This window comes from Malaclemys terrapin, chromosome 1, assembly GCF_027887155.1.
Source record: "Malaclemys terrapin pileata isolate rMalTer1 chromosome 1, rMalTer1.hap1, whole genome shotgun sequence".
NCBI lineage: Eukaryota > Metazoa > Chordata > Testudines > Emydidae > Malaclemys > Malaclemys terrapin.
This window is the reverse complement of record NC_071505.1, coordinates 231,103,786-231,131,146: the sequence shown is the minus strand read 5'-3', so window position 1 is coordinate 231,131,146 and position 27,361 is coordinate 231,103,786. Positions and strand designations below refer to the sequence as shown.

General features: G+C 45.0%; 1 protein-coding gene across 4 annotated transcripts in view; it reads right to left on the bottom strand.

Moving 5' to 3' along the window:
• CYFIP1 (cytoplasmic FMR1 interacting protein 1) overlaps positions 1-23,430 on the bottom strand; it is a 124,757-nt gene extending 101,327 nt beyond the window's left edge. For 2 of the 4 annotated variants that reach the window (XM_054009016.1, XM_054008987.1), the window contains exon 1: positions 23,241-23,430. The gene's annotated coding sequence lies outside the window, so the exon portion shown is untranslated. Of the gene's footprint in view, positions 1-22,909; positions 22,932-23,240 lie in introns of those variants that run through there. The other 2 variants (XM_054008997.1, XM_054009006.1) reach the window with 2 other exon arrangements.
• Between the last annotated feature and the right edge of the window lie 3,931 nt (positions 23,431-27,361).

The following is a 27,361-nucleotide window of genomic DNA, read 5'->3' as shown; positions in this document are numbered from 1 at the left end:
TACACAAGCTCCCTTACACTAGCATAACAGGCTCCAGCATGATATGACAGTGAATCTCCAAGTATTTTGAAGTGACAAACCATCTCTCAGTAGTTAAGATTGTGACTAGCTGTTTACTAAGCACAATTTTGAAACCACCTTCTCACTCTGCCAAAACTACACCATTCCACCTAAAGCCTATTGTATGCATACAGCTGCCTAAGGATATTTTGGGGTGGATAGCAGGACATGACATTCATGGGATATGACTTTTTTTTTTTAAATAAAAATCACCTATGTTTCACTTTTTAAAAAGGGCTGCTCCAAGAAACTTCAAAATTTGTTGCATTCTTTTGTCCTCAGTGAGGCCTGATGCTTATACAGTTGTTTAATTCCCCCACCCCCCCAAACCTCAAGTCCCCATATGCAAAATAATTTCTCTATCTGCAGACTCTACCGTTAGAATACCTTCACCAGAACTCAGTAACAAGAGAGGGCTCAGAATGGCATGTGGAGAACAGTATGAGAAGCTGTGAGAAGGAAAGGCATCATTCTGATATAATCCCAAGGTTGGGAGCTAAGCTTATTGCCACAAGAAGTCTCCTAGCCTTCAGGTTCTCTCTACTGCAAATAGTAGGGACTCATCCATATCAAATATCACACATCACTATTTTTAAGGTGTCTCAAAAAACTAAGGAAATTCCCGAACAAAAGATCTGAATTTAAAACAATATTTTAGTCATTTAAAAAGCACACCTGAAACTCTGGAAATTCTGAATTAAGCTTTAAAAGAAACATAAATCAGAAAGCCAACCATTTAGATCACTATAGTGCAAACAACCTACAGGTCAGGAAGTCCACAAATATTTAAAAGGGGTGCCAATGCAAATATAATCTTCTGGGGAAATACCACATGAGTCCACCTTGATAGCTACAGAATTGCATTAATTGCTGCTGTCAGTGCTCAGAAGGAGGGATTGGAAACTCTCACTCACTGTAGGCCAGATAGAGATTACAATGCAGCCTACAGCCTGTCCTGCTGCCCCTGGAGAAGCCGAAGATGGAGACTGTGATTTACTGAGTTGCCCTCTCTCTCTCTCTACTGTTCTGAGGAAGGAGTAAACTACAACACGTATTGTATGCTCCCCAACATGCCAATATAACTTCATGGCTAGGCATATTGCTGGGGTAGGCGGGGAGAGTCCAGTCTGCCAACATGCACAAGAGGGAACAGAAGGTCTGCAAACCTTGCTTCCCACCACGTGCAGGAAGTGGTGGCATGGTATAAGAATAGCAGCATACTCATCTACTAGTTTGCATAGCCACGCAGGACAGGGCATGAGCTGGCTCTTTATAAGCAAGGCTTTAAACTGACAGAGACCCAGAATGAAGAAATATGCATTGATAATGCATGAGGATGATGTGAACTCTGCCTCAGTAAACTTAAATATTTTGAGTTCCTTGAAAACCACTTGTACATATTACACTTTACATCAAACCAGAAGAGCCTCAACAATTTTGATTTGAAATAAAAATTAATTTTGTAACCCAAACAGAAGAAAAGTTTTATTGTATTAGGTCACCTGCAAATTTTCAACATGAGTTCAAAAAAATTCATCCAAAATACTGTGCTTGAATATGAACTAATAATATATATTAAAAAAATTTCTTTACAATATTACTTTCTATTTTGTGGAGGAGGAAAATGAGCGTTAGAGAGTTTAAATGTCATAAAATCAAAATTTTACATGCCCAGAAACATTTCTTTCACCATTCTGCTACAAATTGGACAACATTTTTAAAACGAGCCTGCAAGCATTTATTCGTGTTCTTTTGTTCAAAATAATTTAAAGAAGTCAATCTGCTTTTTAGAGAGTAAAAAGAACAGGAGTACTTGTGGCACCTTAGAGACTAACAAATTTATTAGAGCATAAGCTTTCATGGACTATAGCCCACTTCTTCGGATGCATATAGAGTGGAATAAATATTGAGGAGATATATATACACACATACAGAGAGCATAAACAGGTGGGAGTTGTCTTACCAACTCTGAGAGGCCAATTAAGTAAGAGAAAAAAAACTTTTGAAGTGATAATCAAGATAGCCCAGTACAGACAGTTTGATAAGAAGCGTGAGAGCCTTATTCTCACACTTATCAAACTGTCTGTACTGGGCGACCTTGATTATCACTTCAAAAGTTTTTTTTCCTCTTACTTAATTGGCCTCTCAGAGTTGGTAAGACAACTCCCACCTGTTTATGCTCTCTGTATGTGTGTATATATATCTCCTCAATATTTATTCCACTCTATATGCATCCGAAGAAGTGGGCTGTAGTCCACGAAAGCTTATGCTCTAATAAATTTGTTAGTCGCTAAGGTGCCACAAGTACTCCTGTTCTTTTTGCGGATACAGACTAACACGGCTGCTACTCTGAAACCTATTTTTAGAGAGTGTTTCCTGTAGGGTTAGTGTTGTGTATTTGGTTGTCGCGGTAATAGAATCTTGTGTTGCTATGGCAACCGAGTTAGATTATTAGGGGATAGCCCAGCCAGGGCTGGCTGTTGGTTAGTCTTGAGTGTGGAAATAAATGGCTGCTAAAAGATTTACAGCTCTCTGTGTCTTCAGTGATTTCTTCCGAAAACTGTTGCCCCCAAGGATATAACAGTTAGTTTTCCTCTCTCCTGACACTGAGGGTACATCTACACTACAGGGGGGAGTCGATTTAAGATACGCAAATTCAGCTACGTGAATAGCGTAGCTGAATTCGCCGTATCGCAGCCGACTTACCCTGCTGTGAGGACGGCGGCAAAATCAACTTCTGCGGCTTTCTGTCGACGGCGCTTACTCCCACCTCCGCTGGTGGAGTAAGAGCGTCGATTCGGGGACCGATTGTCGCGTCCCAACGGGACGCGATAAATCGATCCCCGAGAGGTCGATTTCTACCCACCGATTCAAGGTAGACCTAGCCTGAGGAAAAGTGTCTCAATCTCACCTGAATCAGAGTAACCTCAGACTGAATGCATATACCAAAATTATAATGATGTTACATTCAATTAATTCAAATGTAAATCTGCAAGGTATTTTTTAAAACAGTAATATCAATTCTCACCCAAGTTCTGGGGTAGGATGTAAAATAAGGGAGGTGCTGATGAGACTGGGAGGGAAAAGGTAACAGCCTTTATATAGTTCTTAATCAGAAAGGAGATGCTTACTCCTTATGCATTTGCTAAGTAGATATGCACTTAAGCCAATGTTTAAATGCTCTGCTGAATTTCGGGGCCTAAAAGCCCAACGGCCCAACCCTGCTCTCATTGAAGTCATTGGGAATGTTGCCATTAACTCCCCTGGGAAAAGGCTTGGTTGAGGTAGCAGAGACATTTGAGTTTATAGGAGAGAATAAATTTTAATTTTCTGCCAGCACCACAGTTTCAGACTTCTTCTATTTCATTTGCTCATTGTTTTTTTGTTTATATTTTTTTTTACTAGCTTATAAGAAACAAACCAGTTAAAGTATTTTCTATGAAGAATTAAAGGAACTTTGCATCATCCCACATGATGTTCCTTATCAGAGAAAATAGTTAAAAACCATAAGGCTTTGACTGATCACATAGGTCCTTGTAAGACAACAGCTACCAAAAGTTAATTTTTCTTCCAGCAAAAGTGTAGTAGGGAGCTAATATTAAATCCAATGTTCTTCCATGCAGTGGATTTTAGGATTTCTCTCAATTTTTCCCAATGAAAGAGGTTACTATAGCTCTATTTCAATTTAATTTAAAAGAAGCCAGTTTAATGTGAACAAACATCTTACACGTCAATTTAGATTAAACAGAATATGATTTAATAAAAAAATAATCTCTCTCATTGATTGTTTCCGAAGTATTTCACAAAACAGTAAAATATTTTTCTGGTTGTTCAGACATTGTAGGCCAAATCCTGCAGCGATTATGTTTTCATATACAATTCTCTCTCTCTCTCTCTCAGTGCCTTGGATGACAGAAGGTTTTATTGAAAGAGGAATATTCTGATGAGTTCTTTTTGTGATTTGAGCCTTTCTTTGTTTCTGAGCAACAGATGTGCATAAATTGAAGCAGCAAGGAAAAAATGCTTTCATGTCATTCACCAGTTTAGCTGATTAAAAACAAAAAAACTAGAGAGCAAGCAGCAGCTGACAGGGCCTTTATGCAGCAGACTTGATACACAGTCAAGCCTTTTAAAAAGATACGTTTACAATCATAGATCAAAACAAAAAAGGACGATTACGCCTGCCTGGTAGCATGGCAACAACCAAAAGAACTGTCACACGATGGAAATAATTAGCATGGTATCAGGCTAGGGAGGGGCTGCACTGTTCAACCTCCCTGGCTGCTGGTTGGAGCAGAATGACCTAGCGCTGGAGGAAACTTGGGTAAGTGATGTAACATGCAGGTACAGATCTGAGGGGAGAGTGAACCACATGTGGAAAATACTGGGGGAGGGAAGTGGCAGCTCCAGAATGACATGCAAAAATCAAGTGCTGAGTGCGTAACCACACTTGATTTTGTTTTTAATGAAAAATGCTTCACCTGGCTGTCAATCAGCTTTCTATATATTGTGGGTAAAACCACATATCCTCTTAAGAGTGTGTGTTACACTACTGAAAACAATGTGGTTAACAACACCAATAAACCCCCATTTGTTTTCAAACTCGTATTGGGTCAGAAAAATCTGCACCAGACTAACCACACATATCTGTTGACATTTTTATTATTAGCAACACATGGAACAGCCATACTGCCTTGGGCTCTAAGGGCAAGGCAATGTCAGTTATTTTGGTGAGAGACTAAAGGACCATTTAAGTGACCCAGAAGTGGTGTTAGCGATTCAATACTGCTCTTTTCTCTACAGTCAGTATTGAGCCAATAACCCAGCATGGTATTAGGTGGCACCGTTCTGCTAGAACTGATGTCACTTAGCTGAGGGGGCAAACTTGTGTAACTGACCACTTGTGTGGTCCAAAGAGCCAATCAACACTTGTTGCAACAGTAATGGTGTTAAGCTCTGTCTATCATTCTCCTTGCAGCTCCAACTGCATACAATATTCTTCTTCGCTTCCTATCCAGAACTGTGGCGAGTTGCTGAACAACTATTTTCCACCCCACAGATGGCTGCATTTCAGTAAAGGATGAGTGAGCGCTATAAAACACTCTGGGATCCTTCAGGATGTAAAGTCCTATAAAAAATTTAAATTTGTCCATGTTGAAAGCACTCTCTGGTAGGTATAGAATAAGAGGTTTGGTTTTACTTAGAATAGTTGTCATTATAAGCGGAGTAAAAAAATTAAAATGTCCATTTAACAATTAAAAATGAATGTATGCACCACAGACTTACACTGCAGAAAATATAAAGGGACAAAGATTAAGATTTATCTTGCATAATCCAAAGGTGTAACCTGTACATTCCTTATATAGCTTTATGTGCCAAAATATAAATCACAGTAATAGTGAAATTCTCAGCTGTTTTGGAATGACGAAACACACTCTGAAGTCACCAGCTGTCTCCAGAATCAATATGATCAGAAGCCAATTCTCATACAAATAATTCTATATTATTCAGAGAACTCCTAGGAGAAGTCTTAATCCCAGTGATCCTTGCTACAATAGCTTCCTTACTACCAAGTGCAGAAATTTTCACAGAAAGGCAATCCCAGTCTCACACTAACTCTCCACTGCAACCCCTGGACAAAGCATGACCTCTGTGCCTCAGTTTTCCAGTATATGAAATGGGAATACTAATGCTTTTCTACCAGAAAGTGCTGCTGTGAGGATTACTATTTATCATACTTTGTAGCCAAAGCTGTCCCAAGTACAATTGCACAGCAATTTCTGTACTACAGCAAAGGTTCCAAACTTATGGGGAGCAGTCCCATAGGGGATACCAGATCACCTCTACAGGATCACATTGTTCTCCCTTGGGAAGTTACTTATCTAGCTTCACCCTTACGTTCTCTGAAAACCACCAGTCTATAGCAACAGGCTGGGAGCAAGGCAAGCAGAAAGAAGAACAGTCCCAAACAGAAGTAGTAGGGAAGAAACAGACCCAGCAGATCGTGAGGACAGTTGTGGGAGACACACAGCAGGAGGAAAGAGAAAGGGAGAGTAAGAGGACCAAGAAGAGAGAAAGGATGAGACTAATGGGAGAAAATAGGGAAAAAAAGAGAGATGCAACATGTGTCAGGATATGACAAAAGCTGGTATTGGGAGTAAGGTGAAAGGGCTCTCATTAAGATATGGAAGCAACTAAACTAGAATGAGGCAATTTATGGCTAAGCCTCTGTGTAGCTGTATCAATTAAACTCTGTTCTGGCTTTTTCTCTCTCCCGTTTTAACACCACATGCATTTTATTGTAGGCGTGCCAAATATTGTAGTGCTTTTGTCATGTGCACCAATGAGGACTCAGAGAAAACTAACATTCATTTTCCCTTGTGATCCATCTCAGAATATGAACTCAGATCTCCAAGAATTAAAAATAGCTAGGGCACCAATTCAAGCCTACTCAGCCCTTTTTTCTAAATCAGAAAAATGAGACTTCACTTGAGCTATGAGCCTTAGATGCACACAACGGAATCAATCTCAGCCATAAGGAACTTCAGTGCTACTCTGTAAAATCTTGAAACAAAAAACACCAACACCACCACAAAGGGAGCTGTGTTTCTGAAAGCCAAGCTGTAGTGACAGGGCTTATCCTTCCTCAGTCATGTGCATATGATTTCTTTGGACCCGCTCAGTCTTTTCAGAGTTCAGATCCCAGCATTCCACTCAGATGTTTTTTTTATTCACTGGGGTAGGAGGGGGAATAAATTTGTTTTCTATTTTAAAATAAAAATGCCATATTTAAAAATAAGACTCCTTTACAGGATACCAATTGGTCCCCTTGGTTTTACAATCAATCTGCTGCATTTTTCTCTTCAGCGTGAGCAGTCAGTCAGCATTCATTTCAAACTATAAAATTATGCCATGGCCATGCAGCACTAGGCCAGCAGCAAAGTCATTAAAATTCCCAGAGGCAGCGTCACACATTCTCCAATTAGGGGAGTTAACCTCAACATGCTAGTAGCACTTGGGGCTCATCAAAACACGTATAACTGGGGGCTGCTAGCACAGTTGTTGGCCATGGTTAGGGCAATATCTAACTTCCAACATTTTTTTTTAAATTACTATTGTAGCTTCTAATAATATGTTATAGAGCAGCAGTGTTAGGTTATTACAATGTCCCTTAACCATATATTTTTATGGCTAGTTTATATGGGAGAATATTTTAAAACATGGACTCCACTAAATGAGCAGTACAGCCAGCATTATATTAGCAGCACAGCTAGGCCCTTAGCAGAGAAAGCTAACGGGAAAGTAGTCGCCTTTGGTCTTTTACTTTTATCCAAAAAAAACCAGTATAGACTCAGAGAACATTCCTAGTCAGTGGCTCTATTTATGGTAATATCTGATAGCCGTAGTGCCCAATACAGCTGCATAACATCACTGCAATTTGGCTGCATTTTACATAATGTTTTTAAAAAACTGGGTTCATCATACTTACATTGTTATTATTTAATGCATGCAAAAGTCTAGCTAAAACCCCTTACAACCCTTTTAGACATTGTAACTAAGGCTATGTCTACACTAGTACTTTTGTCTGTAAAATTTCTGTCAGTCAGGGGTGTAAAAAAAACACACTCTTGACCAACATATGTTGTTTCACCAACAGAAGCACCAGTATGGAAAGTTCTCTGTCAGCGGGAGACGCTGTCCTGCTGACATAGCTACCACCACTCATTGGGTGTGGTTTAATTATGCCGACAGGAGAGCTTTCTCCCGTCGGCATAGAGCGGCTACACAGGAGACCTTACAGCAGCGCAGCTGCAGCAATATAGGTGTGTCACTATAAGGTCTGTAGAGTAAACACAGCCTTAAATTATAAAGAGATTATAGGAAGAACATAGATCAATTGTAGGTTTACGGCAGGGGAACACCACTGTCAATAATGCAAACAACTGCGTGAAGTATCACTGTCAAGACAAAAATGTTTTGAAGAAATATTTTCATAGTGTTATAAGCACAGTGTCTTAGGTTATTAAATATTTAGGACTAGAGCCTGGAAAGACTCTCACGTGCTTAACTGTATGTACTGTGAGTAATCCCACCGACTTCTTTGAAGGACTGGGGCCTCACTCGGTAACATTTATGCAGTTTAACCTTTGCACTTTATTTAACTTGGACACATCTATATTTAGTGACATTCAATTACTGAATGTGTGTACTAGCATCATGCTGCAGCACTGGGTTTGCAAACCACAGGGGGGAAAAAAATGTTTTTACTAAAAACTGACAGCATCATTTGAATATTATTTTTATTCACAAGAATATTCAGGGTGGTGATATTGCAATTGGTCCTAGAAAGGTGTTCAGTTCAATCAAATAGGATTTTCCCCCTTGATATTGGAAAGCTTAGTTGGAATGCATTCAATGCAACATATCCTCATCCTTTCTACAATATTTTTGGTACCCTGCAAGATTGTCTATTCACACAGTGCAGCCAAGAAGATACGAGCACCATCACTGCCAGGAGGCACTGGAGATGGGTTGGCCATGTGCTTTGGATGGAAACTGATTCCATCACCAGAATAGCAATAAGATAGACACCTGAAGGCAAACGAAAACATGGCAAAGAGCTGTGGAAACTGAGCTGAAAAACCTGGGGCACAGCTGGGGAACCATTGAAAGACTTGCCAGAAACAGACAGTGGAGTGGAGGAGCTTGGTCACTGCCCTAAACGCCAGAGACATAATGGGAACATGATGATGATGATGCATGATTGACAGCTTCACTCTCTTTGATTTGACTATGAAAACCTTGGCAGTTTAATTGAAGAGACACCAGCAACTTGAAACCCAGTTAATCACAAAAGACAAGACAAAAGTAGTTTCAAGTCTTACACTAGCTCCCTACAATTGTTCCCTGAACTATCTTTGTTGTTTTAATAAATACATTTTCCTATTTTTTAAGTGCATCTCTCCCTGTTGCTGTGTGGAAGAGCCACACAAATAGGGGAAGTGACTAATAGGAAAACTTTCAAAAATGCACAAGTCAAAGTACAAAACAAAGAATTATTTTTGCTAGTCTCTTTCTAATATAGTCCCATAAGTGACATCATCAACAAGAGCAGGTAAAAAAATTCAGAAAAGTGAAATTTTAAGTTGATAGTATCCTTTTAATTGCTAATGTGTTTAGTCTTTTTTTAGTATCATCTATACCGTGTCAGGGACAAGATGATATATCTGAGAAACCCAGGTAAGTAGGTCCCTTCCTAAAGTCACTGTGAAAGGCTTTGGCTCATGAAAGACTTCACAAAAGCACAACATCTAGTTTACAGTTTATTAAGACAGGAAGAGAATCTTTTGCTACTGCTGCAGAAGGCACTTGACTAATTTGAGCTAAGATTTAATGCAGTTCACACATTTTAAGTTTCCATCCCTTACTGAAGCACCCAACAGATGGTATCTGAATAAACACACCCACCCACACACACACATTTAACAGAATCATAAAAGTTAGAGATGGAAAAACACCTATCAGATCAAGCCCTCATCAGAGCAGGAGGATGGCACTCTGACGTTTCTGTGTTGCTCTTTGGGGATAAATGCTTGAACAGTCGAGTCTCAGTAATTAAATTACCAATTTATTGAACAAACAACTAACCAATCCTAATCAAATAAAAACAAAAAACCCAAGCAATACATCCAAAAAAACCCTTACTAGGATATGCCTGAGACACACATGAGCAGAGAGCCCGGTTCAAGGACTTTCTGAGCCCTGGTCGGGCTATTGTAGCACTTCATTACTCCCCTTTCTCCCTATCAGCCATTGCTTCCGTAAAGAGAAAATAGTACATTAATATCCGGTGCACCTGTAGTGGTGCTGTTCTACATAACTTACCCTTTGTACAGAGAAACTTCCTTGGACTCTCAGGAATATTTAGGAATAGCTATTGCACTTTGAATTCACACCCTACCTTAATCTGAATTAATTTTCAACAGTGGGCAGTTGGTCTAACCTTCAACAGGAAGGTTAGACCAAAGGTCCCCATACAGAAGAAGATGAACAGACACCTGGTAAGCTAGACATATGTATAGCTTGTTTACTGTTTTAAGATCTGTTTTCTCTGAAATTCTTTTGTTCTAAATAAATAACACTTATTTTAAGAAGGCTGTCCGGTCAATGTATTGCCACTGGTAATAGCTCCTGGAGGGAACAGAACCGCAGGTACTGAACCTAAGGATGACCTGCTGAGCTACATCATGGTTAGTACCAGGGGACTGCAGCCCAAGGCAGAATTACATGATTCCACATTGAGAGAGGTGACAGCTTGAGACCTGAAAGGGGGGGTGGGGAAGGGGGAGGGGGAAGAACAGTTACCTACCTTTCTGTATCTGCTGTTCTTCGAGATGTGCTGCATCCATCCATTCCACTGTAAGTGTGTGTGTGCGTCTCGTGCAGAGAACTTTTTCCCCCAGTAGTACCCGTCGCCACTTTACAAATGTCTATGATAGGTACTTGCACCAAGAAATTTGCACATATTGCCTGCGCTGTAGTAGAATGCACCAATCCTCCAGCTGCTGAGGTTATATTAGCCAAATGGTAGTATAAAGGAATGCACAGAGAGATCTGTGATGAAATCCTCTGCATGGATACTGATTTGTCTTTACCTCTGTCCACAATTGCAACAAACAACTGAGTTGAAACTCTGAAGGGCTTGATACAGTCCAGACAGAAAGTGAGACCCTTCTGAGATCCAGCGAATGTAGCCTCTCCTCATCCCTATGAGCATGAGGCTTCGGAAAGAAAGTTAGCAAATAGATTGCCTGGTCAAGGTGAAAATTTGCAACTACCTTAGAGAGAAATTTGGGTGAAGGCGGAGATAAACCTTATCCCTATGGAAAACTGTATAGGGAGGGTCTGATAGTAGGGCTTTTAACTCTCCCACCCTTCTAGCAAAGGTAATGGCCACTAGAAATGCTCCTTTCATGGGGAGGTGCAGCAGAGAACAAGATGTAAGTGGTTCAAAGGGTGGACCCATCAATTTAGCTAGGACCAAGTTCAGATCCCAGGGAGGGATGAGATCGAGCACGTGAAGATATAACCTGACCTAACCCTTCAGGAATCTGGTCACGATGGGGTTGGGAAAAAGGGATCTACTATCTACCAAAATGTGAAAGGCTGAAACAACTGCCAGATGCACTCTAGTAGAGCTAATGAACAAACTCTGTTTTAGGTAAAGGAGATAGTTCAGTACAAGACTCAGGGGTGCACACGCCGGAGATACGCCTTTCCAATGGGACCAAATGGAGAAGTGCTTCCACTTATCCAAGTAACTACTCCTGAGGGGTTTCTGTTATTCAGAAGCACTTTTTGAACGTCCTTTGAACAAGATCTCTCAAATGGTGTCAACCATGAAGTATTCATGCTGTCAGAAGGGGGGTTCAGAGGTTGGGATGGAGCAGCCAACCATAGCCCTGGGAGATGTTATCTGGATCCAACAGGAGAGACAGTGGGGACTTGATTGACAAGGCTAGTAGGAGTCGAGTACCAATGTTGATGAGGCAATGCTTTTGCGATAAGGATGAGGTGAGCACTGATCTTGTCTGACCTTGAACAAAACCCTGAGTAGCAATGGGACTGGAGTCAAGGTGTACAGAAGGGAATTCTTCCAAGAGAGGAGAAAGGCATCTGTCAGTAAGCCTGGGCGGAGAGCTCCCCAGGAACAAAACAGAAAATGTCATCAATTGGCTTTATTGCAAACAGATCCACTTGGGGAGTCCCCCAGAGCTGGAAGATAGATTTGACCACGTCTGGGCATAACGAACACTCGTGATCGGAGAACAACCTGCTCAGCTGATCTGCTAACATGTTCTGTTTCCCTGGAAGGTAAGCAGCTCTGAGATGAATCAAGTTGTTTATACAAAAATCCGAGAGGCAAATTGCCTCCTGGCATAGTTGGGTCGACTGCACTCCTCCCTGGCTGTTTATGTAAAACAGTCAGAGAGCTGTGTGTTAGAATTAATAAATTCTTTCCTACTATTTGGGGGAGAGAGGTCAAGCAGGTGAAATGCACCACTGTTAGCTCCCTGACATCTGTATGGCTCTTTAGATCTTGAGATGACCTGAGATCTTGAGTCTGCAGAGATCCCAGATGAGCTCCCCAATCCAGCGATGATGCATCTGTGACTAGAGTGAGGGGTGGTAGTGGAGGAACAAAGAGGACCCCCAGGCAAACTTTCAGAGGATTCATCCACCAATCCAGAGATGACAAAACCAACACTGGCACTCACACCGTCCTGTCCAAATAAAGACAATTTAGGACATACACTAAAGCTAGCTATGCCTGCAGCCTTCTGAGCTGCAGCCTGGCATAATGGACTACATAGGTACACACTGCCATGTGACCCAGAAGCCTGAGGCAGCTGCGTGCCATGGTGAGAGGGTATGCTTTCAAACTGCAGTACTATGTCCCATAATGTTTCGAACCTGGATTGAGATAGTAAGGCCTTGGCCTTTGAAGAGTCTAAGACTGCCCTAACGAACTCTACTCTCTGTACTGCTTTTAGGATTGATTTGTCTTGATTTACTAGAAGTTCTACTGCCAAACAGGATCGGATGGTTGATACACTGGCTAACGCTTGGGCCTCAGACCGACCTCTGATCAAACAGTCGTCCAGGTACGGGAACACATGGACTCCTAATTTTTGTAGATGCACCGCCACCATGGTCATGCATTTTGTGAACACCCGAGGAGCGGCTGAAAGATTGAATCAAAGCACCACAAACTGATAATGGCACCCATTCACCACAAATCGGAGAACCTTCCAATGGTTGTGGTGTATCACAACATGTACGTAAGCATCCTTTATGTCGAGGGCAGCATAACAGTCCTGTGTTCCAAGGACAGATAGGGTAACCATGAAGAATTTTATTTTCTTCAGGAATTTGTTCAAACCTCTTAGATCTAAAATAGGCCTGAGACTCCATTATGCTTTGGAAATGAGGAAATAATGGAAATAGAAGCCATTCCCTCCGAGGCACAATGGGATTTCCTCTACAGTGGCAAACTGAAGAAGAGACTGGACTTCCTGTTGGAGGACAATCTCACGAGAATGGTCGCCTAAGAGTGATGAGGGAGGAAGGCTGGGAGGGGAGGGTGAGAACTGAACTGGAGAGCATATCCCAGTTTCACGGTGCTTAAGGCCCAGCAGTCTGATGTTACATGGCCCCAAGCACTTAGGAAGTGGCATGAGAGAATGGTAAACAAACACTGGGGAACCCATGGAACTACAGTAACTGTACACTGTCCTCAACAAACCCACCAAAATGCCAGTTTGGACACAGCAGCTGGACAGGATGAGCCCACTGATGCTGAAGAGGAGGATGGTGGCAGTTGCCTCCCTGCCCTTTTTCCTGGGTGGATCTTGGGATCAGGGAGGTAATCCTTGGTGCCTGTATGGCTGCTAAAGATGAAACTGTTTTCTTTTCATTGCTGGGGTATAGATACCCAGGCTTTTGAGTGTCACCCTGGAATCCTTAAGATTGTGAACCGTCAACTGTCATGTGTAAAAACAGGGTGGGAACTTCAAAAGGAAGGTTCTGGATAGTCTGTTGGACCTCTAAGGGCAGCCCAGACAACTGCAAACACGAACACCTCTTCATAGCAATACTTGACACCATTATTCAAGCAGCCAAGTCTACGCTATACAAGCTGTCCTGACGACCAGCTTACGCTCTTCAGCTATCACCACAAACGTTTGTTTGCAGTCCTCTGGTAACTTGTCTTTAAATTGTATAATGCCTCCCAGAGGGTAAAGTCATATTGACTCAGGTGTGCCTGTTGGTTTGCAATCCTAAACTGCAGGCTTCCTGAAGAATAAAGCTTGCCACCAAACAGATCTACCCTCTGAGTCTGCCTTTTGGCATGGACGCTTGTTGTCCCTGCCTCTCACACTCATTGGCAGCTGCCACCACCAGAGAAGAGGGGGAGGGGAGTAAAAATATTGATACCCCTTAAAGGGACAAGGTACCTCCTTTTAGCTCATTTCACTGTGCATGGCAAGGAGGACAGTGTCAGCCACAGGGCCTTGACTGGCTCCATGATGGCTTCATGAATTGGTAGAGCTATCCTGGCCAGAGTGACCAATACCAGGATGTCTACCAACTTGTGAGAACTCTCACACCTCCTCTGCCTTAATGTCAAGTATAGAGGCCACTTTTTTTTGAAAGATCTTGATGAGCTTTGTAGTCCTCTGGTGGTGGTGAATCACTTGATTGATCAACAGCCTTGTCTGGTTACAAGGAGGAGGATGCAGCAGGCACCTGAGGTGGTGGCTGGTTTGTATCTTGCAGCAGAGATGGTGCCTGAGTGGCTTCTGACTTCACAGTACCGGACTCCGTACTGGGTACCTGCGAGTGATTCTCTTGGTGAGGATAGCAGTGGTATGCTCTCCAGGACATCGAGCAAGAGGGGTAAGGAAAGGTCCTAGCCAGACGGCGAACACCCCACAGAGCCCAGAACAGCCACTAGTATGGGCCACTACAATCCATCCTTGCCTGGACCATTGTCTCTTAGACGGAAGCCAGCATTGAGGCTGCTGCATGGTCCATAGTCCCCAAGACTCTGAGGCAGGTATGTTCCCCATCTTGGACGGGATACAACCTCACCTACGAATCTGATGAAGTCCAATGCCTCTGAAAATGGCAGGGCAGAACCAGCAGAGAATGGAGAGAGAGAGCCAGATCCCGGAGATGGCAGAACCAGGGACATCATCAGCGGCTTGCCTCTCAATTGCACCAGTTTTTGTGGCCGTCTCGGAGGGTAAAGCTCCTGCAGGCTCTTGATGCAGTGAGATAGACACCATAGGCATCGGTACCAGCTGTATACCTTCCCGTACTGCTGGCAATACCAGTAACGAGAGGCTAAGCAAGCCTCTTGTGGCTGCATAAGCCTCCAGAGTGGTTGGGAGCGGCAGCAACTGAAGATTCCATAAAGGTCTTTCAGGGGATGGCCTCGATGGACTTGGCACCTTCTGGGGAGTGCGTGCTCTAGGGAGAGTGTCCCCTTGAACATTTCATAGAGTCTCTGCCTCTACTACGCAGTGGTACCAATATACTTGATCAAGGTACCAAACGCAAAGCAGACCTAAGTCTTCTCTTTGATACCAGCAAATGGGACTGAGAAGCCACAAACATCTCTGGTGGGGAACTCCACACCAAAGCTGATGTGCTTGGGGTGATTTCCCCATGTGCTGACTCTAGTGGAAGACAAAAGGCTGCCTCCATAAGCAAGAACTTGAGCCTCACCACTCTTTCTTTGAGCAGGGCTTGAATCCTTTACATATGTGACATTTCTCACTACGTGGGATTCTCCTAGACCAGTGGTTCCCAAACTGGGGTTTATGAACCCCTGGGGGTTCGCAAAATGTTACAGGGGGTTCTTGGGGAAAAATTCCCTAATGGTGGACAGAGCTGTCCCTAGGGACCATGGGCAGCATGGGGCCAGCAGCCCCTGGACTTCCAAGAGCGAAGCAGATCAAAGCAAACATCTCTATCACACTGAGGAGATTTAAATTTCAAGACTCCTCATAAGAAATGGAAAGGGAGGTGGATATTTTTTGCTGTTTTTAAAATTAAGTAGACAGCTAGTGTTATTTTTAAAATTATTATGAAGAACAAGTTTAAGCTTTGTCGTAACGTGCGTTGTTTGCCTGGACTGCTGAAGACCCGAATGCTTGTGTAGGAGGAACTCTCTGAGTTGGCTTCTTAAATACATTCATGCTGTTTCACATCTTATACTCCTTGATGAAACATAGGAGCCTTGTCTTATAACAGGCTTATTCAAAGTGATACAAGCTACGAAAGTGAGATCTTGGAAGAGTGTTGCCGTTTTTATAATGTAATAAAAATACTGTAATGATAAATATTAATAATAAATAGTGTGTAATAAGCATATCATAAAACAATTTTTATATTTCCAAGATCATTGCTTTTATAATTTATACTCAGGTAAAGGAGAAAATCCCTGGAAATATTCATTTTTAGGAGGGGGTTCTTGAGACTTGACATTTTAGTGAAAGGGGTTCATAGGTTGTTAAAGTTTGGGAATCACCGTCCTAGATATTTTAAACAGGTTGGGTATGGGTCACTGACAAGCATATGCTTAGCGCAAGCCGGGTAGGACTCAAATCCTGGCAAGCAAGGCATCATTTTGGTACTGATCCCCAGTACAAAAATGGGGAAAGGCGTCCTAAAACAAACAAACAAACAAAAAAAATCACTAAAACTAGCTAAAATGGCAACAGGGCTCAGGCAAGCAGCTCGGGTCAGCCGGGGGTGGGTGGGGTGGAGCCCTCAGGCTAGCTCCACACGGTATCCCATTTTGCCTTTGGGAAATATGGTCACCCTAATATACAAGGATTGAGGGAAGTACTTATCGTAAGTCTGAAGTTGCTCTGACAAGCATCACTGGAGGTAAGAGGGAACCCAGGCAGTGGCAACAGTGGGTGCTTGAGCCACCTTGATGGGCATCGCTGAGGGAAAAAGTTCTGTCACCTGTGCACTAGGCGCGCACCCACCTACAGTGGAACAAACATCTTCAAGCACTTGAAGAGAATACTCAGAAATCAGGAGGAGTCAAAGGTGCAGGTAACCAAGTAACTAGGACACTTGACTCTTTAAGGTTGCTTTATATTATTGGCCTGTCCTCCTTTACAATTTCTTACAACTTAGTAGCATCTGATAATTTTATTAATGTACTGTTAACTCCCTCTTTTAAGTAATTAAAGATGCTAACATTTTTCTATTAGCTTCTTCCTGTAGAGGGAAACCCTTCTCTCCTCCAAACAGAAATTGTATTTATCTGAATTTATAGAAATATATCTATAGATGTCCATCCTATGGCCCGGGCATCTATCCCATAGGTTAAAATGCACACAATAGTATAGAAGGACTGCCCCAACCATGAATATAATCATACCAACCCTCAGTCCAGTCGCTCCTGGACTGCAGAAAAGAGAAAAGCTGGGCTTTATGGGTATGCCCAGAAGATTAACAAATCCATATCTGGCCCATAAGTTGGTAAGTGACTTTCCAAAACAGAGGATCGCTCACAAACCATGCCCAGGGCCAGCAGCCCACTCCTATACTGAGGGGTCTCCAGCTTGAGCATCTTTGCTCATCTCAACTGTTTCAGTATGTCCCAGGGAGAGGGGAAATCTCTCCAGCCCCAAACCCTATCATCACATAAGAGAAGAGGCCAGCTGGGATCCCTCATGGTGACAGCAGCGGACAGAAAGAATGAAGCATCTCAAATCCAGGAGCAGTGGGAAAGAAGCAGCTGCTCTTGGGCTGCCTGCAGTTGAGGAATGTGGAAGAGTAAAGAAACCATTCATTTACAGCAGAAAATTAAGACAAGCAACCTCGCCCCAAAGACACTCCCCTGTGATGAAAGGAGGGCAAGTGTCCCTAAAACACAAGCAACAGAGGCAATTTGATAAATGATGGATGGTGATACATGAACTCTATCCTTTTTACGGGTGGTGGGGGCTTCCAAGCAGAAACAACCCTCCTCCAAATATGCTGGACCACCAAGGATTTCCAGAGGAAAGAAATCTATGAAGAATTTAATCTGCTTGATCTTTTTGCAGATATCTTTAAACATTCTCTCTGGGATGGTCTTTTCTTTTGCACACACTGAATTAACTTCACTTGTTACTCAACTCACTAGCTGGTCAAGAGTGGGGGGTGGGGAATACTAGTCCATTTTTTACATAAATTAGTCATACTGGTTAGCTGCGTGTAACAGTTTCCAACATCCCACTTTTTCCAGTAAGCTGAGGTTTAAACGGTTCAGACTTCCCTAAAACATTGAGCTAACTGGAGACATGATCTTTTCTGCTATTTACAAATATTTCTGTAAACTCCATTTTTACAGACAGACAGATACATAAAATCAGTGGTAAACAGCATATAGAAAAGCCATAGATATTGAGGAAATCTTTAGATTTGTGTTGGGAAAATACTTTTGTTTAGTAAAACAATGTAAGATATGACCACCAAAAATTAGGCACGACAAAGTATTGCAGTTAAACATGGTAAGAACTAGTGTTTCAGGTTCTGTGCCCTGCTCTACAGGAAGTTGTAAAAGCAGTTCTTCAGCCTGAGTGAAGCTAGATGTTTAATCCAGGTTAACACAAAGTTGGAGGATGGCAGAAATCTAATTTATCATCATGCAGAAATTAAGCTGTAGAATGAATATGGAAAAAATGAGTTATTTGGTTCATTTTTTTTAAATGTAGAGGATACCTTTGACTACAGTTAAATGACAGAGGCAATACACAAACAATACCCAAAGTTATCCATTGAATGGGCGTATACTATACATTTTTATCTTCTGTGGTATATGGAGCAAGGGGTTGAACTGTATTAAGTCCTGGATTCAGAGAGGTGCCTTTTGTTGAAAATTCACCCAGACACTGGCCATTTATAAGCCTCTGAAAATGACAACTTGCACTTGCCCTGTAAAGCTTGTCACAGACTTGCTGCTAAAATCTCTGAACATTCCATCTGCACTGAGCATGTTCCCATGCTCACTGGCCCACTATCTGCACTGAGCACGCTCCCAGGCAACACCATATTTGAACTTTAGATGGGATACGGACACAGGCCTAGCAGCAGCATTCCCACCTCCATCCATTTTGGCATAGAGGCTGTCATGCTGGAATGGAAGCCAGGAAGAGACTACGAGTTCTAGTCAGAGATGGAAATAGAACCCAGTCTCTCTTATGGCAGTCCCAAGTCCAATCAACCACTCTGTCTTTCTGAAAGAATGTGCCAAATTTATGTGCTTGGCTGTGCAGTCTGTCACCGCTAGACTCCCCCTCCAGAATGAGGAACAGAACCCATGACTCTTGATTCCCACAACTCCCTAGCTGTTTTGCACATGGCAATATAAGCCAAAGGTAATGTGTATGTCACACAGACCTTTAGTGGCTGGTCCAAATAAAAAATGCAGTGGTGAAGGGTTGTGCCATGGATCTCATGGTCCTAGGTTCAAACCCTGATGATGACCCATGCACAGGGTCAGCATGGTTCCACATAAAGAAACTTGGGGTTTTTCAATTTGCTTTAATAAAACCTAGGAACTTACATACAAATACCTACATTCAAAGGGCATTAAGGTCGCAAAGTCAACCACTCAAAAGTCAGAAAATGCAAGAATTAAGGTTACCAATGCAACCTTTAAAAAAAATCAACTCAAAGAGTGTTATGGTTTAGCCCAACTTAACAAGTACGGTCAGATAATATTTAGATAAAATCCTCATATTTCAATAAGGTCAATAGAAATTTTCAAACAAGCCTTAGACAATTATATGGGGAAATAGTGGAAAATCATAATAAAGTCAGCAGATTTGAAAAGTGACAACATTTGAGTTGGACTAGTCCATGAGTTGGAATGCTGATGTAAGGCGTAAACAACTGTATAAATCATAGCTATTCGATCTGAGCATGACCATTTTTAAACATATGTAATAATATGGCACAGAAAGCATAAAGAAGTTTCAACAAAGTATTATTACAAATTCCAGTTTCAGAAGTACACAAATTAAAAATGGTACATGGATAAACTCTTTCAATATATAGTTCATTACAATTATACATTATGGCAAACAAATATAGTATACAGCAAGGCAGGCAGTAAGGACTAGACCCTCCAGTAGCAACTCCATTTCTTAAATGATTACTGTGAGTATTTCCAAGGCTTCTAGTAAAAATTAATTTGGCCTTATATTTAAATGCCAAGGCAACCATTTTTTTTTTTTTTTGGCCCTCTGGGTGGTCTCTTAAGACAGGTTCAGCATGAACTGCTTGTAGTATGCTTCCATGATATAAAATGCAACATATCTAGGGTGACCAGACGTCCCGATTTTATAGGGACAGTCCCAATATTTGGGGCTTTGTCTTATACCAGTGCCTATTACCCCCCATCCCCGTCCCGATTCTTCACACTTGCTGTCTGGTCACCCTAAACATATCTGAATGCTTTTCAGACCCATTAGCAAATACTGCAGGGCTAAAAACAAAGGCAATGCAAGCTGATGTGTCTTACTAGAACATACCGGCTGTTGACACTTGTTGTACCACTAGAAAGACTTTCCAATAGATTTAAGTCCATTTACATTTTCAGAAAGTCATGCTGAACAAATAGATTAAATGCTGTCGGGTCACTACAATGTCCGCTGGTGGATGATGTATTTATTTATATTCTCCATTACAACAGAGAGGCAATGTCATTTTAACTGAAGAAGAATCAGCTTCCTCAAAGGTCTTGCTCTGAATAATATTTTTATTTAAACACACATTGGCCTTTACCCCCTTTCATCTGAAAATCCATGTAATTCTTCATAGGTTTTATTTTTAATCTAATTTTCTATTATACGCGCTATATATCACAAGCAGCACAGTCCTGACAATGCTTCAATGACAAACCAGTGTGTGCACTAGATATGGCAGGGGTGGGCAAACTTTTTGGCCCGAGGGCCACGTCTTGGTATGAAAATTGTTTGGCGGGTCATGAATGCTCACCTAATTGGGGTTGGGGTGCAGGAGGGAGTGCGGGCTCTGGTGTGGGGCCAGAAATGAGGAGTTCAGGGCGCGGGAGGGGACTCTGGGCTGGAGCAGGGGGTTGGGGTGCAGGGGGGGAAGGCTCCGGCTGGAGGTGCAAGCTCTGGAGTGACGCTGGGGATGAGGGATTTAGGGTGTAGGAGGGTGCTCCAGGCTGGGACCAAGGAACTCAGAGGGAGGAAGGGGGATCAGGGCTGGGGCAGGGGGTTGGGACATGGGGGGATGAGGGCGCTGGCTAGGAGTGCGGGCTCTGGGGTGGGGCCAGAAATGAGGAGTTCAGGGTGCGGGAGGGGGTTCCAGGCTGGGGCACGGGGTTGGGGTACGGGGCGGGTCAGGGGTGCAGGCTCCGGGCAGCGCTAACCTCAAGCAGTTCCTGGAAGCAGCAGCATGTCCCCCCTCTGGCTCCTTTGCGGAGGTGCGCAGATGGCTCTGCGTGCTGCCCCGTCCGCAGGCACTGCCCCTGCAGCTCCCATTAGCCGCAGTTCCTGACCAATGGGGGCTGCGGGGGTGGCAGTTTGGGGTGGGGGCAGTGCGGGCAGCCCCCGGCTGCCCCTAAGTATAGGAGCCGGAGTGGGAACATGCTGCTGCTTCCGGGAGCCTTGGCATGCATGTGCAGAGTGACCTCAGACTCTGCTCCCTGGCTGGAGCGCGGGAGCAGGGCAAGCCCCAGACCCCACTCCCCAGCAGGAGCGTGAGGGCCAGTTTAAACCGGCTGGAGGGCTGAATGTGGCCCCCGGGCCATAGTTTGCCCACCCCTGAGATATGGGGACAAGCGTTAAAAACAAAATATACACGCACACGTGAGAATAGACTAAACTGCTTTAAAGCAATAAAACAGAAGTATTTTTATATACATTCAGGCCCTGATCCTGTAATGGCCTGTATGCTACCAATTGCAGGATTGGGGCCTGAAATTGCTCATCATTTCCCCTCAAGTCTACAATACTTACTTCTGTTATTTTTCCTTTAACCACCGCCTTAGATGCTATCCTTTTCCTATCTTTACACTACAGTTTATAAGCAAGGACTGTGGTTACACAGTACATAAGCACTTGATTGGAGCATTTTGGGCACTACTGCAAGATAATTAATAAATAACAATATGGTACATACTAAAGCATTCAATAATGGGGGGGAGGGATAGCTCAGTGGTTTGAGCATTGGCCTGCTAAACCCAGGGTTGTGAGTTCAATCCTTGAGGGGGCCATTTAGGGATCTGGGGCAAAATCAGTACTTGGTCCTGCTAGTGAAGGCAGGGGGCTGGACTTGATGACCTTTCAAGGTCCCTTCCAGTTCTGGGAGATGGGATATCTCCATTATATTTTTATTTTAATTCAGGATAACAAGATTGAGCAATAACCATAACCCTCAATTTGTTGAGGTTAGCAGGGCATGCAAATAAGTCATTGGAAATCCCTGTTTCCTTCACTTCCCCAGTGGTGGGACACCAGGATATACATTTAGTACAGAAGAGCCCGATTCTGACTGAGGCCCTTAGATCAGCGTTTTTCAAACTTCGGGTCCCATTGGCGGTGCTGCCCAGCTAAGGCAGGCTAATGCCTACCTGTTTCGACACCGCACTGCGCCCCGGAAGCAGCCAGCAGCAGGTCCGGCTTCTAGGCAGGGGGGCCATGGGGCTCCACGCACTGCCCCCACCCCAAGCACCGGCTCTGCACTGGGGGAAGGGGGCCTGTGGGCGAGAGTCGCGCGCCTCCACTTAGGAGCTGGATCTGCCGCTGGCTGCTTCTGGGAAGCCTGGCGGGAAGACAGGCAGGAAGCCTGCCTCTGCATGCTGCTGACCGGCAACTGCCAGAGGTAAGTCCATGCCCCAACTCCCTACCCCATCCCTGAGCCACCCCAAACCTGGAACCCCTTCCTGAACCCCAAATCCCTCATCCCCGACCCCATCCCAGAGCCTGCACCCCCAGCCCAGACCCCCTCCTGCACCCAACCCCTTGCCCCAGCCCAGAGCCCCCTCCCACACCCTGAACCCCTCATTCCCAGCTCCGTTGGGTCATGGACATCAACAATTTTCTTCAACTGGGTCCCCAGACAAAAAAGTTTGAAAACCACCGCCTTAGACGCTATCATAATATAACTAAATTGTGCTAGAGGCTTCAATTCTGCATCCCACCCTGCAATGCGCCCCCCAATCCCACTTGCCATCCGAATGGGCAAAGCACCCCCCCCACACACACACACACGCCTCGTTAGGAGTTACTTGTTGAGCCCTCACATTGTGCTGGGCGCTGCACAAGACACAGAATCAAGCGAGTCCCGGCACAGAGGTCCTAGCAGCGCTCGGGGAGTCGCTGGGCGGGGTGGGAAGCAGGCGGAGGCTGCAGCCAGACATGGGCCCAGCCCCAGAACAACCCCTCAGAGGCCAACCAAGCGTGAGCCCGGGGGAAGCTGGGCTCCGCGGGAGGCTGGCGCGGCTGGGCGGGCGGGAGAAGAGGAGCGGCCCCCCAGGACCTTGCGCGCCCCAGCGGGCCGGGAGCGGGCTCCGTGCGGGCAGGGCACAGCCCCAGCCCGGGGAAAGGGGCAGGAACAAGGGAAGTGTCTCTCACCCACTTGCAGCAGGAGACTCTCGCGGTCGCCACTTCTCTCCCTCCCCAGCTGGTGCTGCCGGGGGCTCGGCTCCCCGCCTCCGCGGGTTATTGTTCCCGGGGCGGCTTCTCTCCCTGGGCCGCGCTGGGCTTGGAGTTTCCTGCCTGAGTCAGTCGCCCAGCAGGGAACCGCGCAAGGAAACACCCTTCCTGCCGCTCCAGCGGCTCCTCCTCCTCCCGCTGCCCCCGGCAGCCTCCCAGCCCTGCCTCCCCGCACCCTGCAGGGCTCCTCCTACCCCGGCTGACACGCAGGAGCCGCGGCTGGCTTCCCCTGCTGCGGGGGAATGGCATTGATCTCCCCGCGGGCTGGATTCCCGGGCAGCGGGGTCACAGGCCCTCGCTGCTTTGCTACAGCCAAAGTCCCACACGGGGGGGGAGCAGGAGGCGATAGGAAAAATGGAGATCTTACTCTACCACTAAGTCTCAGAGGGACTAATTAGGAATGCAAAAACAAGGAGGAGTCCGGTGGCATCTTAAAGACTAACACATTTATTTGGGCATAAACTTTCATGGGTAAAAAAAAACCCACTCCGTGCATTTGAAGAAGTGGGTTTTTTACTCATGAAAGCTTATGCCCAAGTAAATCTGTTGTTAGTCTTTAACGTGTGACCAGACTCCTCATTTTTGTGGATACAGACTAACTGGGCTACCCCTCTGATATTAGAAATGCAGATAATCAGTATGTAAACCATAATAGAGGAATGGAATCTCGGGCCATAGCTAAACTAGTGACCTTACAGTGGTACAGCTCTGCTCGCTGTGAGCTCTCTGGTGTAAGCCGATCTATGCCCGCAGGAGAGAGCTTTCCCATTGACATCATTTAACCACTCCCAAGGAGGAGTAGTACCTATGTCTCTCCCACCAACATAGCACTGTCCACACCAGGGCTTCTGTTGGTGATTTCGTACAGAGGGGTGTTTTTCCACACCCCTGACTGATATAATTGTGAGTGTAGACAAAACCTTTTAGGGCATGTCTACACTGGCAGAATTACAGCACTGGCAATTACAGCGCCCCTCGGAGAGCGCTGAAAGGAAACCGCTGTTGTGTGTTCACACTGTCAGCTGCCTGCTCAATAACGTGTTCACACTTGCAGTGGTATTCAGAGTGGTGCACTCTGGGCAGCTATCCCACAGAGCATCTCTTCCTCTTCTGGCGCTAAGACTTGTGGGAAGGCAGAGAGGTCGCAGGGCATCCTGAGTCCTGTCCCAATGACCCGTGATGCATTGCTTCGCATCTCAGCAATCCCTGTGCTTCTGCATTTGGCGCCATCTTTCAATGGTTTGTGTACTGCTCGCCCTGCCTCTGGATCCCGAACTCCTGACCAGTATGCTGCTTGCCCTGACCAGCATGTCATGAGTGGCAGTGGAGTTATTCCTTAAACTACAAAGGCAAGAGGAGTGCGACATTGATCTCACCACGCGTACTAGCTACAACATGAGATTGCTTGTGGCATTCAGGGATGTGCTGACCACAGTGGAACGCCGCTTTTGGGCTCGGGAAACAAGCAGTGAGTGGTGGTATCACATAGTGATGCTCATCTGGGATGATGAGCAGTGGCTGCAGAACTTTCGGATGAGGAAAGCCACATTCATGGGACTGTGATGAGCTTGCCCCAGCCCTGCAGCACAAGGACACAAGAATGAGAGCTGCCCTGCCATTGGAGAAGCGCATGGCGATTGCATTGTTGAAGCTGGCTACTCCAGACTGCTACTGATCAGTCACTAACCAGTTCGGAGTGGGAAAGTTGACCGTTGGACTCATGTTGATGTAAGTGTGCAGGGCCATTAATCACATCCTGCTCCAAAAGACCGTGACTCTGAGCAACGTGCGTGATATTGTGGATGGCTTTGCACAAATGGACTTCCCTAACTGTGGAGGGGCAATAGATGGCACGCATATTCCAATTCTGGCACCAGACCACCTAGCCACCAAGTACATTAATCGCAGGGGGTATTTCTGAATGGTTCTCCAGGTGCTTGTGCATCACCATGGGCATTTCACAGACATTACCGCCAGCTGGTCCAGAATGGTGCATGATGCATGCATTTTTTGGAACACTGGCTTGTTCAGGAAGCTGCAAGCAGGGACTTTCTTCCCGGATCAGAAGATCACCGTAGGGGAAGTCGAAATGACCATTGTGATCCTGTGAGACCCTGTCTATTCCTTAATGCCATGGCTTATGAAGCCATACACGGGGCAACCTGACAGCAGCAAGGAGCGTTCAACAACAAGCTGAGCAAGTGCAGAATGACTGTTGAGTGTGCATTTGGCCGTTTAAAAGCCCGCTGGCGATGCCTGTATGGAAAGCTGGACCTGGCCGATGACAATATTCCTATGCTTATAACCGCGTGCTGAGTGCTCCATAATATTTGTAAAAGGAAGGGTAAAATCTTCACTCAGGGCTGGACTGCAGAGGCTCAGCACTTGGAGGCTGAATTTGAACAGCCAGAGACCAGGGCTATTAGAGGAGTGCAGCACAGTGCGGGGCCATAAGGATCAGGGATGCCCTGAGGCAGCAATTTGAAGCTGAAAGCCACTAATATCTGTTGTTATGCTCAGGAGTGCAGTGCTTGTAATGCTAGGAGGTGATTGGTGCATACGATGCACTATGAAGGTTTAACATAATTATCTGTTGCTTTGCAGGGCTGTGTTTGCTTTCAATTAATAGAATAAAGACTCCTTTCAAAGCAACACAATTCTTTTATTAAAAAACAACAACCGGAGGAGAGAGTCAAACAAAAAAGAACATCAGCAGTGAGGGGGATGGGGGAAGGGAAGGTCCCAGGAGGAGGTGGGGTCCCAGGACGGCTAAAGATTTGTGTATGTCCAGGGATCATATCCAACCTTCTCCTTTGGAGTACAATGCAGTGTGTACTGTACTTCAAAAGGGCCAAACTGCAGAGGGATGGTGTTGAGTGCAGTGGGTACTGGGAGTCCACAGTGCTGGACTGTGAGGCGGGAAGAGTGAAATGCCGCGGGTATAGACTGGAGCCAGGAGGTTGATAAGAGTGTATTGGCGGTGTCTAGGGGGAGCATGGGAAAGAGCTTGTGACAGCGGCTGCAGGGGAGGGTGGGCGTGGAGGTGCTCGGTTTGAAGAGCTAGAATCACCTGGAGCATGTCTGCTTGGCGCTCCATAATGTTTAAGAGCCACTCCATGGCTTCATTCTGGCATGCTGTGTTCTTCTTTCGGTCCCTCTTCTCCCTGTCCCTCCACTCTTTCAATTCCTGCTTCTTGGCTGTGGACTGCATCATAACATCACACAGAAAGTCCTCCTTAGTTCTTCTTGGCCACTTTCTAATTCTGAGTAACCGTTCAGCCGCTGATAACAAAGAGGGAAGCTGGGCTCCCATGGTCATCTCTGTGAAGTTTAAACACAACATTTTACAGAAGCAGCATCATTTGCAACACAGAGAACACTGATTCAATGATTTAAAACACAGCCAGTACTCACACACCTGTCACTAACAGGCTGACCCCACACAAGCCACAAGACCCCTAAAATGGTGAGTAGCTGCAGGAGCAGGGTAAATCACTCTTCCCAGACCCTGCTGTACATTGGGCACATGGCTCTCGGGGAGAGCCAGCACTGTAGCGGGGGAGCCTGATAATCATTCCTGTCCTCACACTTTCCACAGGATGTGATCATTATGGAAGATATCTCGCTGCTGAGGGTGAGCAGGGAATCAAGGGGGGTCTTCTCCAAGACTGCAGCTTCTGTCCTGTCCCCTATGTGACTCGCCTGTGTGCAGCAATGGTTCCCCCCAACCCCCTTGACGGCAGAGTGGCGCAGGAAAGTTACTGTTAATGGGGCAAGAAAAAAGCAGCTCTGCCAAAGAACCTGCGGAAGCAGATTGTCCAGTATCTCCATGAGAGTTTCCTGGAGATCTCTGAGGCAAATTCCTGTGAAGTGACGGAGTCTATCAACAGCCTGTTCCACCGCTCAGACTAGGCATGCGGTGAGAGACAAGCCTGCTTTCTCCAACCCTCCTGCCCCCAACAACTCGCTTCAGCGATTCCCAAAATCAAATCCACTTACCAGGGGCCTCCTCTTCTGGGGTAGAAAAGAGCCCTGGCTTC